This window comes from Ovis canadensis, chromosome 1 (genome assembly GCF_042477335.2).
Source record: "Ovis canadensis isolate MfBH-ARS-UI-01 breed Bighorn chromosome 1, ARS-UI_OviCan_v2, whole genome shotgun sequence".
Lineage (NCBI taxonomy): Eukaryota > Metazoa > Chordata > Mammalia > Artiodactyla > Bovidae > Ovis > Ovis canadensis.
The window spans coordinates 112,943,448-112,961,549 of record NC_091245.1 but is presented as its reverse complement, the minus strand read 5'-3'; the positions used below and the strand labels follow the sequence as shown (position 1 = coordinate 112,961,549).

The 18,102-nt window shown below is 45.6% G+C and overlaps 1 long non-coding RNA gene and 3 pseudogenes across 1 annotated transcript; 1 reads left to right on the top strand and 3 right to left on the bottom strand.

Annotated features, from left to right (window-relative positions):
- Window positions 1–4,380: 4,380 nt before the first annotated feature.
- Window positions 4,381–7,292, bottom strand: LOC138438758 (voltage-dependent anion-selective channel protein 2-like; annotated as a pseudogene).
- A 10-nt stretch (window positions 7,293–7,302) lies between these two features.
- LOC138438609 (large ribosomal subunit protein uL13 pseudogene) lies at window positions 7,303–7,925 on the bottom strand (annotated as a pseudogene).
- A 2,529-nt stretch (window positions 7,926–10,454) lies between these two features.
- Window positions 10,455–14,911, top strand: LOC138430129 (uncharacterized). The gene is made up of 4 exons (XR_011253016.1): window positions 10,455–10,538; window positions 11,652–11,773; window positions 12,411–12,518; window positions 14,677–14,911. It is a non-coding gene; the product is annotated as an uncharacterized lncRNA (long non-coding RNA).
- A 1,678-nt stretch (window positions 14,912–16,589) lies between these two features.
- Window positions 16,590–17,157, bottom strand: LOC138438455 (voltage-dependent anion-selective channel protein 2 pseudogene; annotated as a pseudogene).
- Between the last annotated feature and the right edge of the window lie 945 nt (window positions 17,158–18,102).

Sequence of the window (18,102 nt, the reverse complement as noted above, 5' to 3'; positions counted from 1 at the left end):
CCCCTACTCCAGATACCGGTTGCAAGTCCAGATTGTCACCTGTGGTTTGACTGACTGGCTGTAGATTGGAGGTTCCAGTGAATCCCTCCTTGGGTTCAATTAAATTGCTAGAGTGGCTCAGAAAACTCAATGAAACATTTTATCTACTAGATGATGAGTTTATTAGAAAAGGGTATAATTCAGGAATAGCCAGATGGAAGAGACAGCTGGAGCCAGTTCAGGTGAAGGGCCCAGAGCTTCCTTGCCCTGAAGCATTTCTTCCCAATCTCCACATATTCACCAAACCTGAAGCCCTCTCAGTTCAGTTCAGTCGCTCAGTCGTGTCTGACTCTTTGCGACCCCATGAATCGCAGCACGCCAGGCCTCCTGGTTCATCACCATCTCCCGGAGTTCACTCAGACTCACGTCCATAGAGTCCGTGATGCCATCCAGCCATCTCATCCTCGGTCGTCCCTTTCTCCTCCTGCCCCCAATCCCTCCCAGCATCAGAGTCTTTTCCAATGAGTCAACTCTTTGCATGAGTTGGCCAAAGTACTGGAGCTTCAGCTTTAGCATCATTCCTTCCAAAGAAATCCCAGGGCTGATCTCCTTCAGAATGGACTGGTTGGATCTCCTTGCAGTCCAAGGGACTCTCAAGAGTCTTCTCCAACACCACAGTTCAAAAGCATCAATTCTTCGGCGCTCAGCCTTCTTCACAGTACAACTCTCACATCCATACATGACTACTGGAAAAACCATAGCCTTGACTAGACGGACCTTAATAGCAAAGTAATGTCTCTGCTTTTGAATATACTATCTAGGTTGGTCATAACTTTTCTTCCAAGGAGTAAGTGTCTTTTAATTTCATGGCTGCAGTCACCATCTGCAGTGATTTTGGAGCCCCAAAAAATAAAGTCTGACACTGTTTCCACTGTTTCCCCATCTATTTCCCATGAAGTGATTGGACCAGACGCCATGATCTTCGTTTTCTGAATGTTGAGCTTTAAGCCAACTTTTTCACTCTCCTCTTTCACGTTCATCAAGAGGCTTTTGAGTTCCTCTTCACTTTCTGCCATAAGGGTGGTGTCATCTGCATATCTGAGGTTATTGATATTTCTCCCAGCAATCTTGATTCCAGCTTGTGTTTCTTCCAGTCCAGCATTTCTCATGATGTACTCTGCATAGAAGTTAAATAAGCAGGGTGACAATATACAGCCTTGACGGACTCCTTTTCCTATTTGGAACCAGTCTGTTGTTCCATGTCCAGTTCTAACTGTTGCTTCCTGACCTGCATACAGATTTCTCAAGAGGCAGGTTAGGTGGTCTGGTATTCCCATCTCTTTCAGAATTTTCCACAGTTGATTGTGATCCACACAGTCAAAGGCTTTGGCATAGTCAATAAAGCAGAAATAGTTGTTTTTCTGGAACTCTCCTGCTTTTTCCATAATCCAGCGGATGTTGGAAATTTGATCTCTGGTTCCTCTGCCTTTTCTAAAACCAGCTTGAACATCAGGGAGTTCACGGTTCATGTATTGCTGAAGCCTGGCTTGGAGAATTTTGAGCATTACTTTGCCAGCATGTGGATACTCCTCATCCAAGGTAAGGAGCAGCGGATGTGCTTTGCTGGAGCAGCCGTGAAGAGATATCCCACGCCCAAGGTAAGAGAAACCCAAGTAAGATGGTAGGTGTTGCAAGAGGGCATCAGAGGGCAGACACACTGAAACCATAGTCACAGAAAACTAGTCAATCTCATCACACTAGGACCACAGCCTTGTCTAACGCTATGAAACCGAGCCATTCCTGTGGGGCAACCCAAGATGGGCGGGTCATGGTGGAGAGGTCTGACAGAATGTGGTCAACTGGAGAAGGGAATGGCAAGCCACTTCAATATTCTTGCCTTGAAAACCCCATCAACAGTATGAAAAGGCAAAATGATAGGATACCAAAAGAGGAACTCCCCAGGTCATTAGCTGCCCAATATGCCACTGGAGATCAGTGGAGAAATAACTCCAGAAAGAATGAAGGGATGGAGCCAAAGCAAAAACAATACCCAGTTGTGGATGTGACTGGCAATAGAAGCAAGATCTGATGCTGTAAAGAGCAATATTGCATAGGAACCTGGAATGTCAGGTCCATGAATCAAGGCAAATTGGAAGTGGTCAAACATGCGATGGCAAGGGTGAACGTCGACATTCTAGGAATCAGCAAACTAAAATGGACTGGAATGGGTGAATTTAACTCAGATGACCATTATATCTACTACTGCAGGCAGGAATCCCTCAGAAGAAATGGAGTAGCCATCATGGTCAACAAGAGAGTCCAAAATGCAGTACTTGGATGCAATCTCAAAAATGACAGAATGATCTCTGTTCGTCTCCAAGGCAACCCATTCAATATCACAGTTATTCAAGTCTATGCCCCAACCAGTAATGCTGAAGAAACTGAAGTTGAACAGTTTTGTGAGGACCTACAAGACCTTTTAGAACTAACACCCAAAAAAGATGTCCTTTTCATTATAGGGGACTGGAATGCAAAAGTAGGAAGTTAAGAAACACCTGGAGTAACAGGCAAATTTGGCCTTGGAATGCGGAATGAAGCAGGGCAAAGACTAATAGAGTTTTGCCAAGAAAATGCACTGGTCATAGCAAACACCTTCTTCCAACAACACAAGAGAAGACTCTACACATGGACATCACCAGATGGTCAACACCGAAATCAGATTGATTATATTCTTTGTAGCCAAAGATGGAGAAGCTCTATACAGTCAGCAAAAACAAGACTGGAAGCTGACTGAAGCTCAGATCATGAACTCCTTATTACCAAATTCAGACTCAAATTGAAGAGAGTAGGGAAAACCGCTAGATCATTCAGGTATGACCTAAATCAAATCCCTTATGATTATACAGTGGAAGCGAGAAATAGATTTAAGGGCCTAGATCTGATAGATAGAGTGCCTGATGAACTCTGGACTGAGGTTTGTGACATTGTACAGGAGACAGGGATCAAGACCATCCCCATGGAAAAGAAATGCAAAAAAGCAAAATGGCTGTCTGGGGAGGCCTTACAAATAGCTGTGAAAAGAAGAGAGGCAAAAAGCAAAGGAGAAAAGAAAAGATATAAGCATCTGAATGCAGAGTTCCAAAGAATAGCAAGAAGAGATAAGAAAGCCTTCTTCAGCAATCAATGCAAAGAAACAGAGGAAAAGAACAGAAGGGGAAAGACTAGAGACCTCTTTAAGAAAATTAGAGCTAGCAAGGGAACATTTCATGCAAAGATGGGCTCGATAAAGGACAGCAATGGTATGGCCCTAACATAAGCAGAAGATATTAAGAAGAGGTGGCAAGAATACATGGAAGAACTGTACAAAAAAGATCTTCACGACCCAGATAATCATGATGATGTGATCACTCATCTAGAGCCAGACATCTTGGAATGTGAAGTCAAGTGGGCCTTAGAAAGCATCACTATGAACAAAGCTAGTGGAGGTGATGGCATTCCAGTTGAGCTGTTTCAAATCCTGAAAGATGATGTTGTGAAAGTGCTGCACTCAATATGCCAGCAAATTTGGAAAACTCAGCAATGGCCACAGGACTGGAAAAGGTCAGTTTTCATTCCTATTGCAAAGAAGCTCTCTAAACCATATCTTTTGGGGGTTTTACACAGACAGGTTTGATTAAATCATTGACTAGGTGTCAGGATACTTTTAACAGGAGGCTTCCTGTGTGCTGTTTCATTTCTGTCAGGAATTCTCTGCTCCTTCTTAGGAAAGCTTCTCCCAGGGGCGGAAGAAACCAGGCATTTCCTTCATTAGTTTTTCTATACAGTGATAAGCATCTTCTTTCTCCCTATGAACCTTACGGTAAAAGTGATTGTTTACAAATCTCTCTCTTTAATATGGATTGCCTATGTTTTGTAAGTCTGGAACTTTAATCTTTATCTTTGCTAAGAATAACAACTTTTAAGACAGTATATATACACACACCATGTTAATTAAAACACCTTTGCTCCATCAGAGCTCTGATCGCAGTGTCTTTCTTTCTCTCTCTCTCTCCCTCTCTTTTTCAGGCTGATCCCTTGGAGCACAGAGGCCCTCTGAGTTCACATTCCTGCCCTGGCTTCTAAGACCCTCTCGAGAGGGCGCTGTGTGTCTTCACTCCATCAAGAGGGTGCCTGAGGCCTCCGTGAACAGAGCAAGTCCCGTGTCAGGGGCTTTATTGGCTTTCTGCATAATCCAAGGAATATCAGCCTCTTTCTCTCTCCTTTACTTTCATATTGGTCGACTCCGGACCACCAGGTTCCGGTGCATTAAAGGACTGCAACAACTAGGGAAATTGATTCAACCTTCCAACCCTCTTCTCTTCAGGAGAGTCAGGGTGAATGGGCTTGAAAGTTTCAATCCTCTCATTTCAAGGCAGATTCTAACTTCATTAACATGACTGAAGATCTCTGAGGCAGAGTCTGAATGTAGCCCATTCCAACTGAACTAGAATTGTTGGTTTTTGCAGAAACAGAAGCAGTGGGTTCTGATTGATATTATCTGCGATGTTCAAATAAGTCCAGCTGGTACATAGTGCCCAAGCAAGATTCACCCAAGTGTCAAGATAAATTTCTTTCTGATAAATTGATCCTCCAAATTCTGTCCACAGAATCACACCAGAGCTTGTAGCTGGATGTCCCCAGTCTGTAATGCATTGTAAAGTTATCCCTTGTCAGCTTGGATTTGGCACGGTCCCAGGTCATGGGCTGGAATCCAAAAGCCAGACCTCACAGTCAAAGACTGTTGAATCATGGATTGCAGGTTCATCAAAATCCTAGTCAACATCACAAACATACTGTCTTGTAAGAAGACTTGATTTTAGCATTTTTCTTTACGATGTTAGTGTGAGAAGGGACTACCAAACTCACATTCAAACTTTGACAAATCTGGCTCCCATTTGTAATTTAATTCTGTTCCCAGAGTGTTGTCAGTGTTGCATTGTTCTGTGATCGATCATACAGTGTATGTATTTGGTCTGCAAGCTGCCAGGAACATGACCTGTGTATTAGATGATTCGGGTGCTGACCATGCCTTGTCAGTGCGTCATTTTATTTTCACATCGTGACAACACCAAACCAAATCCTTCATTGAGAATATCTCTGGCAGATTTGCTAAGGTCCACATATGTAGATGAATGCACATTGCTCATACACAGAATTCTATGTATAGGTGTGATGGCAAGACTGTGAGAAGAGGTGGTCCGGTGTCTCCTCAGGTGAGTTCTGCAGCCACAGCTGAGGCCACCGGTGTTTGCTCTGAGTTGAGCAGCAGCTATCTTGTTGGAAGGTGAAGTGAAAGCCCTGTGGTTGTTCTTGACTAAACCTGATTTGTATGGTGGTTGGTCAACGATGGTTAATGTACAGTTGACCCTAGAACAATGTGTGGATTGTGGTCACCAATCCTCCAAACAGTCTAAAATCCACATATAACTTATAGTTGGTCATTTGTACCCATAGTTGCTTCATATCTGCAGTTCCTCTGGGTCTGTGTTCCACATCTGCAGATTCAACAAGTCATGAATTGTGTGCTGTGCTGTGCTTAGTATCTCAGTCATGTCCGACTCTTTGTGACCCCATGGACTGTAGCCCATCAGGCACCTCTGTCCATGAGAATTCTCCATGCAAGAATACTGGAGTGGGTAGCTTATCCCTTCTCCAGGGGATCTTCATGAATTGTGCAGTACTATGGGAGCAGGAGGAGAAGGGGATGACCGAGGATGAGATGGCTGGATGGCATCACGGACTGGATGGACGTGAGTCTGAGCGAACTCCGGGAGATGATGATGGACAGGGAGGCCTGGCGTGCTGTGATTCATGGGGTTGCAAAGAGTCAGACATGACTGAGCGACTGAACTGAACTGAACTGAACTGATGTGATTTAATATTGGAAAAATCCAACATATAAGTGGACGAGCACAGTTCAAACCAGTTTTGCTCATGGGTCAGCTGTGTTTGCCTTTTTCCAGTACCTTCTCTTTTTTCCACCTCCCTAATAAATCTTTCCCCCTTACTAGTTCATTCCAGATTTCCATCCTTCTCTTTTATCCCTTCTTTCTTACTCCTTTTTGTTACCTCTTGCCTTATTTCTCTCTCTTTATGTCAGGTTGCTACAAATCCCAGCTTGAATCTGCTAGATGTGTAAAGCCAAGCTACTGATGTGGGATTGTGGTGAAGGAAAGTGCAGAATTTACTGAAGACTCAAGCAAGGAGTTTGGGTAGCTAGTGCTCAAATCCTGAAAGTGAAGGAGGAGAGCGAAAAAGTTGGCTTAAAGCTCAACATTCAGAAAACGAAGATCATGGCGTCTGGTCCAATCACTTCATGGGAAATAGATGGGGAAACAGTGGAAACAGTGTCAGACTTTATTTTTTGGGGCTCCAAAATCACTGCAGATGGTGACTGCAGCCATGAAATTAAAAGACACTTACTCCTTGGAAGAAAAGTTATGACCAACCTAGATAGTATATTCAAAAGCAGAGACATTACTTTGCTATTAAGGTCCGTCTAGTCAAGGCTATGGTTTTTCCAGTAGTCATGTATGGACGTGAGAGTTGTACTGTGAAGAAGGCTGAGCACCGAAGAATTGATGCTTTTGAACTGTGGTGTTGGAGAAGACTCTTGAGAGTCCCTTGGACTGCAAGGAGATCCAACCAGTCCATTCTGAAGGAGATCAGCCCTGGGATTTCTTTGGAAGGAATGATGCTAAAGCTGAAGCTCCAGTACTTTGGCCACCTCATGCAAAGAGTTGACTCATTGGAAAAGACTCTGATGCTGGGAGGGATTGGGGGCAGGAGGAGAGGGGGACGACTGAGGATGAGATGGCTGGATGGCATCACAGACTCTATGGACGTGAGTCTGAGTGAACTCCGGGAGATGGTGATGGACAGGGAGGCCTGGTGTGCTGCGATTCTTAGGGTCACAAAGAGTCGGACACAACTGAGTGACTGAACTGAACTGAGCTCCCTACTGGCTTTCAGAGAAAAATGTTTAAAGGCAAGATGGGTAAGAGGGTTGCTGTAGCTAGATCAACAGGTGGACTCTCTTCTAACTGGTTGTTGGTGGGGGTAAATGGGACTCAACATCATCAACCTTCTCCAACTGGTCTGGAGCCCACCTGCTTGTGGTCAGCCCCCAGTTACCTTCTTCGATCTGTTGTGGGTTTCATTATCTGCAAATCATCTTGAAGGATATGGCTCAGAAGAGATTTGTCATCTGGAAGGAATATGTTTGGAGCCCTGGCAAGCTTCTGTTTCTTTTCTCCTGAAAACTCAGCAGTCATTTTACGGGTCTCAGGCTAGGAATCCCTGGGTCTTGAGGGCCTCTGTGAATTTGTCAGTTTTCTTCTCTATGTTCTTTTCAGTTTGCTTCTGTAGCCTTCTGAGCTGCTTCCCCGTCCCCCTCCCCACTAATGGATGTTGCTCTTCTTCTTTCTCTTCTCCTCCAGGGTGGCTGCTACTGCCTCGTACTTCCAGTCAGCCTCGTGAGCCAGGTGCCCTAGGCAGGAAAACTTGCACATAGGTGTCAGATGGACATAGATGTCAAGACGTCACCTTGAGGATGGCAGGGATCACTGTCCACTTTTCATGTCATTGGGTGGTGGGATCCCATCAAGTTCCTTGAGGTGGTCCAGAGTGGCCTGGCCTTGCCTGGTCTTGGGGGTACCATGTCTCACACTGTCAGCCAGAAGATGCAGTTGGGTGTTCGGATTTGGGAGGGGTTGACGTCCATCTGCTTGCGGAGGAAGGCCAGGCACTTCAACTTGTTTCTGTAGAAACTGCCAGGAAATACTGATTCCCAAGCAGTGCAGGAATACCACCTTCTGGCCCAGAACTACCTTCTTGGCCAGGGGGGCTGCCAGGTAGGCCAGGAGATGGCCTCAGCTATCAAACACCAGGACCTGCCCCTCTGCCATCTTTGGCAGTCGTGTAAGAAAGAAACTTTTGTTACTTAAGCGGGATGTTGAATTTATAGGTAATTACTTTCATAATTCATTAAACTGTCTATGCTTTTAATCCTTTTCTGTATATGTATTAATTTTTTTACAATGAGGTATTTTTTTTTTTTTAACAATAAATCCTAAATAGTTCACAGGGAGAAGCTGGACTGGATGCAAGTTTGGAATGGGGCAGCTTTAAGTCACACTATTCTCTCTCACACAGACACAGACTGACAATTTTTTTTTCCTAAAGTACATTTTGAATTATGCTGTTATGGACTGGTGATTGGTGATGAATCTAAATTCACAAAAAACAATACTCTCTCATAATCAAATATTTATTTACTGTTTTACATTCTTACTAACATTTGACTGTGAGGATCACAACAAACTATGGAAAATTCTTCAAGAGATGGGAATACCAGACCACCTGACCTGCCTCCTGAGAAACCTGTATGCAGGTCAGGAAGCAACAGTTAGAAATGGACATAGAACAACAGACTGGTTCCAAATAAGGAAAGGAGTCCGTCAAGGCTGTATATTGTCACCCTGCTTATTTAACTTATATGAAGAGTATGCCATGAGAAATGCTGGACTGGATGAAGCACAAGCTAGAATCAAGATTGCCAGGGAAATATCAATAAACTCAGATATACAGATAACACCACACTTAGGGCAGAAAGCAAAGAAGGACTGAAGAGCCTCTTATGAAAGTGAAAGAGAGTGAAAAAGTTGGCTTAAAACTCAACATTCAGAAAAGCAAAATCATGCCATCTGGTCCCATCACTACATGGCAGATAGATGGGGAAACAATGGAAACAGTGAGGGACTTTATTTTGGGGGCCCCAAAATCACTGCAGACAGTGACTGCAGCCATGGAATTAAAAGACACTTGCTCCTTGGAAGGAAAGTTATGAAAAACCTGGGCAGTATAGTAAAAAGCAGAGACATTTCTTTGCTGACAAAGGTCCATCTAGCCATAGCTACTGTTTTTCCAGTAGTCATGTATGGATGTGAGAGTTGGACTATAAAGAAAGTTGAGCGCTGAAGAACTGATGGTTTTGAAGTGTGGTATTGTAGAAGACTCTTGAGAGTCCCTTGGATAGCAAGGAGATCCAACCAGTCCATCCTAAAGGAAATCAATCCTGAATATTCATTGGAAGGACTGATGCTGAAGCTGAAACTCCAATACTTTGGCCACCTGATGAGAAGAACTGACTCATTGGAAAAGACCTTGATGCTGCGAAAGATTGAAGGCTGGAGGAGAAGGGGACGACAGAAGATGAGATGGTCGGATGGCATCACTGACACAATGCACATGAGTTTGAGTAAACTCCAGGTGTTGGTGATGGACAGGGAGGCCTGGTGTGCTGCAGTCCATGAGGTCGAAAAGAGTTGGACACGACTGAGCGACTGAACTGAACTGAGCATTCCTCCACCCTGTAAACATTTCCAGCATGTTCCCACACACAGTCCAGCCACAGACTCTTCCGCGTCTCCCCAGTTGAGGTTGTCCGGTACTGTAAGGACAGGAGGGGGCAGCAATCCCCACCTCCTAGCATCTCCCTCGCTTTCCCCAGCTCCTCTTCATGGCCAGTGCTCTAAAGTTCCTTGCTGCTTCTACAGTTTCCTTCCTAGCTTCTCTCCCTGATTCCTAACTTCTGGTCCACAGAAAGTTCAGAGATGAGAGAAATTGACCTACAGGGCACAAGGGCACAAAATGGGAAAGGAAAAGTGGAGAGGGAAGTGCCAGGCGTTCTCATAATCCCACTGACCGGCAGCAGTGGGTCACTGTTCCTTTCAGGTATATGAGAAATGTGACTCTAAAGCCCATCCTGACAGCCTGTTTCCAGGACCGCTTCTGATGCTTTTTATCTTAGCCTGTGTCCTCCACACATGGAACCCTGAGGCAAAGAGGAAAGTGCCAACACCTGAGTTGCTATATGCCAATTCAGAAAGATAAGGACCAGGACAAAAAGAAAGCAATGAAGAAAAGCCTCAGGAACTCTGTGATGTATGATCTCTCTGCCTGTCTTTCTCTCTTTCTTTTGCAAATTAGAATTCTTTTTATACATGTATGCTAAAATACCCACCTGGTTCTGCTGTGTTATTTGCCCTAAAAAGGCAGGGTGAGGCAGAGTGAAGAATCCCAGTGCATCTGAGTGAGCCTCTCCACAAAGTAGAGAATGGTAACCCCATCCCCAGACTACTATCCCTCTTGCTGTTCTCAGCCCCCAATTCCTGCAGCAGGAAACCCCTGTGGTCTGGCCCCGGCACTGAGAGAGTAGAAGGTACTTGAAGGGCTGGGTGAGTGAATGAGGACGTATGACCTTTGAAACATAAAAACACTGCAGTATGTTGGGAGCGGGCTCTCTGTGGCTCGGGCAGCTGACTGGGCCTCCTGCTCTGTGGCACAGGTGGGTGTGTGTTGGGGTGGCCACTCCTCCAGGAGCAAGGAAGGCTCTGTCGCAACAGAATACTTTCTCAAAATTGTTTCTGGTACAAAATGAATGTACCGGAGATATGAGGTGTGGAGCTGCAGAGGCCAGGCCAGCCGCCCTCCCCAGACCTCAGATCATGGCGGCGCAGGTGAGGCGGGTGGGGGTGGTGCTGCTATGGGAGGACTCGCAGGAGCATCTAGAAGGAAGCGCATGAGTCTGTGAGTTTGTGTGTGCATTTAGAGAGAAGGAATACATGATAAAGCAAACGGGATGAAATATGAAAAAATATAATTCACATTCTTACTAATCCTCCTCCACCCTGTAAACATTTCCTGTGAATATTTATTTTTCAAAACAAAGACGAATTTAGGTAGAAACTATATGGACTCTTTTTAGTAATATTGTTATTTTGGCACTGTTCTGTAAATTTTCAATTATTTCTAACCCAAGAGTAAATAAAAGAAATACATGCAGTGTGACGTGCCACAGTTAGGGGTTGGAGAAAGTCCAGTAGTAGGACAGTGAAGCATCCGTCAGCCTTGCCTGGGGTGGGGGTGTCAGGGCGGGCTTCATGGAGAAGTTTCAGAAGAGACTGGAAGGATGATGACCTGATGGTGGTGTGTGAGGCCCTGGAGCATCTGACTCAGGTGGAAGCAGGACAGGCTGCAGGGAAGAACCATGAGGTCCCGTCCATCCGGAGTCTGTTATGGACAGGAACACTGTGTGTGCTCTGACCCTGCAGGGCTCGCCCCCCTCATGGTGAGTGTCACCTGTGTGACCACGAGTGCTGCCTCCTGCCCCTCCAGACAGTTACACAATCCTTCTCATTGCCGGGGCCGAGCCTCAGGAACCTTCAAGGAGGGACAGCTCGAGGGTGGGGCCTGCAGCCCAATGTGGGCTGCGATAGGCAGGGCCCACCCTTTGCTCTCCCCAGAGGCTCAGCATTTCACCCACCTCAGACTCTCTGCAGAGGCAGTGCTCTAAGTCTCCACCTGGCAGGGTACTCTCTGCTCCTTCATCTGTGAGGACGGAAGGAGGGAGCTCTCTGTGAAGTGACGAATCTGTTCTGAGTCTGAGACAAGATCCAGGTGTGTGAGGAACCACAATTCCAGCTCCCTGGTCTTGGTCTCAGGGATGGAGAGATTCAGAGAAAAACTCACGGCCCCGTAAGGCTTTGTAGGGTTGGATGGAGTGGGGGCATTTCCAGGAGGTTCCAGAATGCCTAGAAAGCCATCACTTTCTGTTGAGTTTTCCTTACTAGGAAGTTGACGGAACAAAATGAAGGCAAGAGAATGGATGGACTAACCGTCTGCATGTCCCTGACACGGCCCCGATTCTGCTTCCTGCTGTTCCTTTCTGTGGCCACCAGAGGTCCGAGTGCAGGTAAGTCACTCAGGAGCCGCTGCTTCTTCAGCTCATGCAGGTGTTCACCCAGGTGGAGCAGAGAGAGCAGAGTTGGGTAGGAGCTGGTGATGTTCTGGCCCAGAGAGGGAGTCATGCAGATGCAGAGAAGTCACATTTTGCAGCTGACAGAACTGTGATCTGGGTGCGGATTGCCTGGCCTCTCTGGATCTGATCTGAAGCTAGTGCATGTCCTGGGGCCCCACTCTATGCCTCTGGGTGGCTGAGGGAGCTCAGGGAGCTCAGGGGAGCTGTGGAGAAGACTGCGCTTCCTTCTAGTTGCTCCTGCTCCAATTGCCTTGGCCTCGGGGTTTCCAGAAGGAGCTGGTGAGGGTTGTGGCAATGAGCAACCTTGTCTAGTCCCCCATCCTCTCAAGTCCAAAGGTCACAGTAGAAGTAATGATACTTTTTATTTTTAATTAGCTGAGCAGAAGAATGCAAGTGTCAAGCATGTACTAGATCATGGTCAGCTAGTCTTACCCGAGAGCATCCTGACCTTTGTGGCTTCACAGTCCAGTGATGAACTGGTGAAGTGGGCAGGGACTGGGAGATGATGGCCTGGAAGGCTGGTGTGAGCAGCTTCAGACTGTTAGAGAATTATATTTGCATCCTTTACCAGCATCCCATCCTCCTGAGACATTTTGCAAGAGCAGAACCTAAGCCCCTTTCTGGTCTTTCCTGCCTCGAAGCAGCAAGGAAATCTAAGAAAGTTGTGGTGAAGCAGGTGGTAAGTAATCAACCAATCCAGGATCCTCTCATTTTGAACACTTTTAAGCTGAACAGATCTCTGTCATGGAGATAAAGAACAGTGTGCCCATCTCTTCTGTCTATCCTGGTGACTCTTGAGCAGTGATGAGTGTAAGATTTTCCCTTTCTCCTAAGCTAAAGAGTTAGCCACTCACAGTTTCATAGATGCTGGCAGTAAACAGGAAACTCCTGGCAGTGTGGCAAGGAAATTTATTGTTCATAGCAGTCGCCAGAGTATCAGAATTTTCTTGTGCTGGTTTCCTGAGCCTCAGTTCCTACAGAAGAATGGCAAGAGGGCCAGGAGACAGCTGCACAGGCAGTTTGTTTGCCAAGCAGGCTGACAAATTTGGCTTGTCAAGAAACAACAAGAGGTTTTCCTACCAGAGAATTTATTCTCTGAAGGATTGGGTCCAGGAGAGGAAGTCTGCACTTAGAGAATCCGACTCTCATATAACGGGCAGTGAACATGAGAGAGCAATGCCCCGTGTGCTGGAATGAAAGTCACTGGCTGCAACGATGAGCAAGTGAGTTGCTGGACAACACAGACAACGACCTGTCCATGTGAGTGCACGAGAGGGCACCCACCCTGTGGAGTATGATGATATGCTTCTCCGTGGCTTGTAGTTTTACTCTTTTGCTGATATTTCATGAACATAATTTTTAAAGTGTTACTATCACTTTTTAATTGAAATTCAACTGACATTTAACATTATATTAATTTCAAGTTTATACCATAATAATTCTATATTTTTATACATTGCATGTGATTGGTATAATAAATCTAGTCCATACCCACAAGCATATGTAGTTACAATTTTTTTTCTTGTGATGAGAAATTAATATCTATTCTCTCACAACTCGTCAATGTACAATATAGTATTAGTCACCATTCTGTACAATATATCCTCAGGACCTATTTCATAATTGAAACCTTTTATCTTTTGACCACTGGACATAATTTCCTGTACTGAAGTCTAATTTGTTTGTATTCTCATGTATGATTAGTACTTCTATATTGTGTTCAAGAAGTATTTCCATATAGTGAGGTCATGAAGTTATTCTCAAATATTCATATTAACTTATAGGAGGTTTACATTTTTGTTGCTTTCCCAGTCTTGTAGAAGAGAGCACCATAGCTGGGGTGACTGGAGACTGTCTTTGAGGGTCATTTTCTGCCTCAGGGGGAGGGGAAAGAGGGAGTCAGAGCTCTAAGAATAATAAAGTTCACTTAGCGCACTTTCCTCCCACACCTGTCACTCTGAGAAATGTGACCCTGAGGTCAAGGACATCTTCACTTCCCCCTTCAATTATCAGTTTGTCCATGTGTCAGTCAAGAGGCAGCAGCTACGGCCTTGTGGAAGGGCCTCTCGCTTATGTTCAGAGGATAATACAGACGTGTGCTTTGGAGGGTAGGGTGTTACCCCACTCTGGCTTCCATGGAGCCTTATCCCGTGCATCTGTGCCCATTTGCATGTGCCATGAGTTGTGCATGGAATTTTTGTCCTCTGTCCTTGGAATTTTTCAGGCAGAAATATCAGGGTGGGTTGCCATTTCCTACTGCAGTGGATCTTCCCAACCCAGGGATCCCACTCCTGTCTCTGGCGTCTCCTGCATTGGTAGGCAGATTCTTTACCATTGGGACACTTGGAAAGCCCCATTTGCATGTCCCCCTGCAAAAACTGATTCTTTCGAAGTGTATGATACTAGCAATAGATACTAGACATGCATAGCTGACAGGGTCATTAAGGGACTCAGATGAACTGGGATAGAGATATAAACGCATGATGGCAAGCTTCATAAGGTGTCACCTGTGGTAGTCACATAAACAAGGGGCCCTGGTTTATGAAGATGAGCCATCATCCAGATAGTGAGGTGTGGCCAGAGCCCTGAGGAAAAGCGTTTATGGGGAAAGGTAGGCTAGCAGGCCTGAGGGTTAATATGAGGGAGGTTCAAAAGGAATTCAGAGAAGTACATTGTTTCAGAGTCTACTGGAGGAGTGGGTTTTATGGACGGGGGAACAAAGCCAGGTAGGAACAGACTAAAGATTCTAGGAACAGACTAAAGATTCTGATTAGAAGATTCAGAGCTTGTTGGTGTCCAGAGCCAACCCCTCACTGTGTCTTCTCCCTGTCCCCCAGCACTGCCTCGGTGGAGGAGAATACTTTTCAGAGAGCAGTCCCCTGAAGTGTGCAGATTTCTCCTTCTTTGACTGGAATGGATATGGAACTCACTGGGGTCACAGCTCCAGCCGGGAGATCACTGAGGCAGCTGTGCTCCTGTTCTACCACTGAGAGCTGTGCGGTGTGAGACGTGGAACCCAGCTCCTAAGCCCAGACCCTCAGAGATGGAAAAATAGAATGCTATCAAAGAGAGAAGGGAATAAATTACATCACTTTGTGGTTCTGAGTTTCTCTGAATTCATTTTGCAAATTGACTGAGACCTAAAAGGACGTTTTAAAATAATGCCTTCTTTGGGTTGATTTCCATTTTAAATGTTCTGAGTTTGGAACTTCAAGTCTTGGGTCCCAGACACAAGTTTGCTCCTCTTTCTTTGGATTCCCTGAGGGAGTTAAAGATCAGGGGATGCCATTCCTTAATTTTCCTACCCTACCATCATTGGTCAATCCAATCAAGCCCTCAACATAAACATCTTAGAGCAGAAAAGATAACTATTATTCAGATTCAGCAGGGAAAAAAGATTGAGGTCACACCTGCCATGTCCTTTATCCCTTAGGGCAGTGTCCCTAAAATAATTTTAGTACTAATTGCAACATCTATGTGTTGGGGTAGGTTCACACAACATCAAGCAATTTACTGACAACTAGCTGAGTGTCCTCCACCTTGGCTCAAATTTGACCTGATCTACCAGGTCTAGTCAAGGCTATGGGTTTTCCAGTGGTCATGTATGGATGAGAGTGAGAGCTGGATTATAAAGAAAGCTGAGCACCAAAGAATTGGTGCTTTTGAACTGTGGTGTTGAGAAGACTCTTGAGAGTCCCTTGGACTGCAAGGGGATCCAACCAGTCCATCCTAAAGGAGATCAGTCCTGGGTGTCATTGGAAGAACTGATGTTGAAGCTGAAACTCCAATACTTTGGCCACCTAATGTGAAGAACTGACTCATTTGAAAAGACCCTGATGCTGGGAAAGATTGAGGGCAGGAGGAGAAGGGGATGACAGAGGATGAGATGGTTGGATGGCAGCACCAACTCAATGGACATGGGTTTGGGTGGACTCCGGGAGTTGGTGATGGACAGGGAGGCCTGGCCTGCTGCATTCATGGGGTCACAAAGAGTCAGACACGACTGAGTGGCTGAACTGAGCTGAAGTGAACCAGGAGAAATCCTCAGATCCCCAGGTGAAGACTGCCTCTTGATGCATCCAATGCAGACACCAGTTGATATGGGGTGACACGAGCACTACTGGGCAGAGCCCAGCTCCTGCTGTGAAACACCGGACAGTACAGGACGCCTTCCCCAAATGCAGAGCGATCTAGAACATCAAGAGTGCTATGGTTGAGAAACCCTGGAGAGAAGGTTTTGTCTTTACTTTTTTAAAAACAATTTTCACAAAGGTCAGTTTCATTTTGGTGGTTAGTACATTTAACAGTTAAATAGATTTAAAAATGCAAGGTGAATGCATTTAAAAATGCTCCATGAATGTGGCATTGATAACTAGATAGATAACCAATTTCACCAGAGACCAGGTAATATGAAATTCTCTAAACATTTAAAATACAGTTGTTGTGTAGATCATCCTTTGTTTTGATCACTGGGGTTCAGGGGTGTGTGCGTTCATGCTAAGTCGCTTCAGTTGAGTCCAACTCTTTGGTTCCTCATGGACTGTAGTCTGCCAGTCTCCTCTGCCCATGAGATTTCCCAGGCAAGAATGCTAGAGTGGGTAGCCATGCCCTCCTCTAGGGGATCTTCCTGAGCCAGGGATCGAACCTGCATCTTTTATGCCTCCTGCATTGGCAGGTGGGTTCTTTACCGCTAGCACCACCTGGAAGCCCAGGAGGGGTAGTTAATCCTACTGGTCACAGAGCAATTGTGTTAAGACCCAATCTTCTGATATCCCTTCCCAGAGGTTTCTACAGCTGGATGAACTTCCAACCCCAGAGAAAGGTCAAGTTCGTGGCCTCCAGGCGGTATGCTCTTCCTGTTTACCAGGACAGTGTTAGGTTTGCACAGAGGCTGAGTATAGCCTACTCCAACTAAACTAGAGTTGTTGGTTTTTTTCAGAAACAGAAGCAGTGAGATCCAAGTGATATTTAGTTTTAATGCCCAAATGAGTGCAGCTGGTACCTAATGTCTAAGCAACATTCACCCAAATGTCAAGATGAATTTCTTTCTGATACATTGATACTTCACATTCTGTCCCCAGAATCAGTGATGTTGTGTTTGGCTGAAAGTCCCCAGTCCTGTAGTGCCCTGAAAAGCTATTCCTTGTTAGCTTTGATTTGCACTGTCCCAGGTCATGGAACCCAGCAAGCCAGCCCTCACTGTCAAACACAGCTGAACCATGGATTGCAGGTCCAGCAAAATCTGAGTCAACATCACAACCAAGGTGTATAGACTCCCTCTTGTAAGAAGACTTGATGTTACCACTCCTCTTTACCATGGTAGTGTGAGAAGGCAGCACCAAATCCCAGACTCAAGCCTTGTAAGTCTGGTCCTCACTGGTAATTCGGTCCTGCCCCAGAGCTCTGTCAGGGTTGCACTGCTCTGTGACAGGTCACACTGCATATGTGTCTGGTTTCCAAGTTCCCAGGGACTTGTGATAGTCACTCAGGCATGTCTGACTCTTTGCGACCCCATGCAGTGTGGACTGCCAGGCACCTCTGCCCCTGGGGTTCTCCAGGCAAGAATACTGGAGTGGGTAGCCATTCCTTTCTCCAGTCCCGGGAACTTGACCGGTGTCTATATTAGATCATCCAGGTGTTGAAAATTCTGTGGCCATGCATGATTTTGTTTTCTCTTCCAGACAATCGGAAACCAATCCTTCCCTGAAAATCTCTCTGGCAGATTTGCCAAGGTCAGCCCATGACAGAGAAATACACATTGTTTACCCACAGCTCAGTGTGTTGGTTTCAGGACAAGACTATGAGAAGGGGTAGTCTGGTGTCTCCTGAAGGACAGCGTGCAGCCACAGCTGAGGCCATGGGCTTGCTATGGGTTGAGAGGCAGATGGCCTGGAGAGGGGTGGACGGAAAGCCTCATAGCTGTTCTTGGCTAAACCTGATTTGTGTAGTAGTTGGTAAGCTACTGTTAATGTACAGCTGACCCTTGCACAACATGTGGGTTGTGGGCACCATTCTTCCTCAGAGTCTAGAATCCACATGTAAGTTATAGTTGATCATCTGTACCCATAATTCCTCCACCTCTGAGGTTCCCCTGTGTTTGTGGTTCACACGTGCAGGTTCAGCGTCATGAACTGTGTAGTCTATATTCTTTAATATTGGAAAATAAACCCACGTGTAAGTGGACCAGTACAGTTCAAGGTTGCTTTGCTCCAGTTTTAACTGCATTTGTTTTGTTTTTCTGGTGTCTTCTATTTTTTTAACCT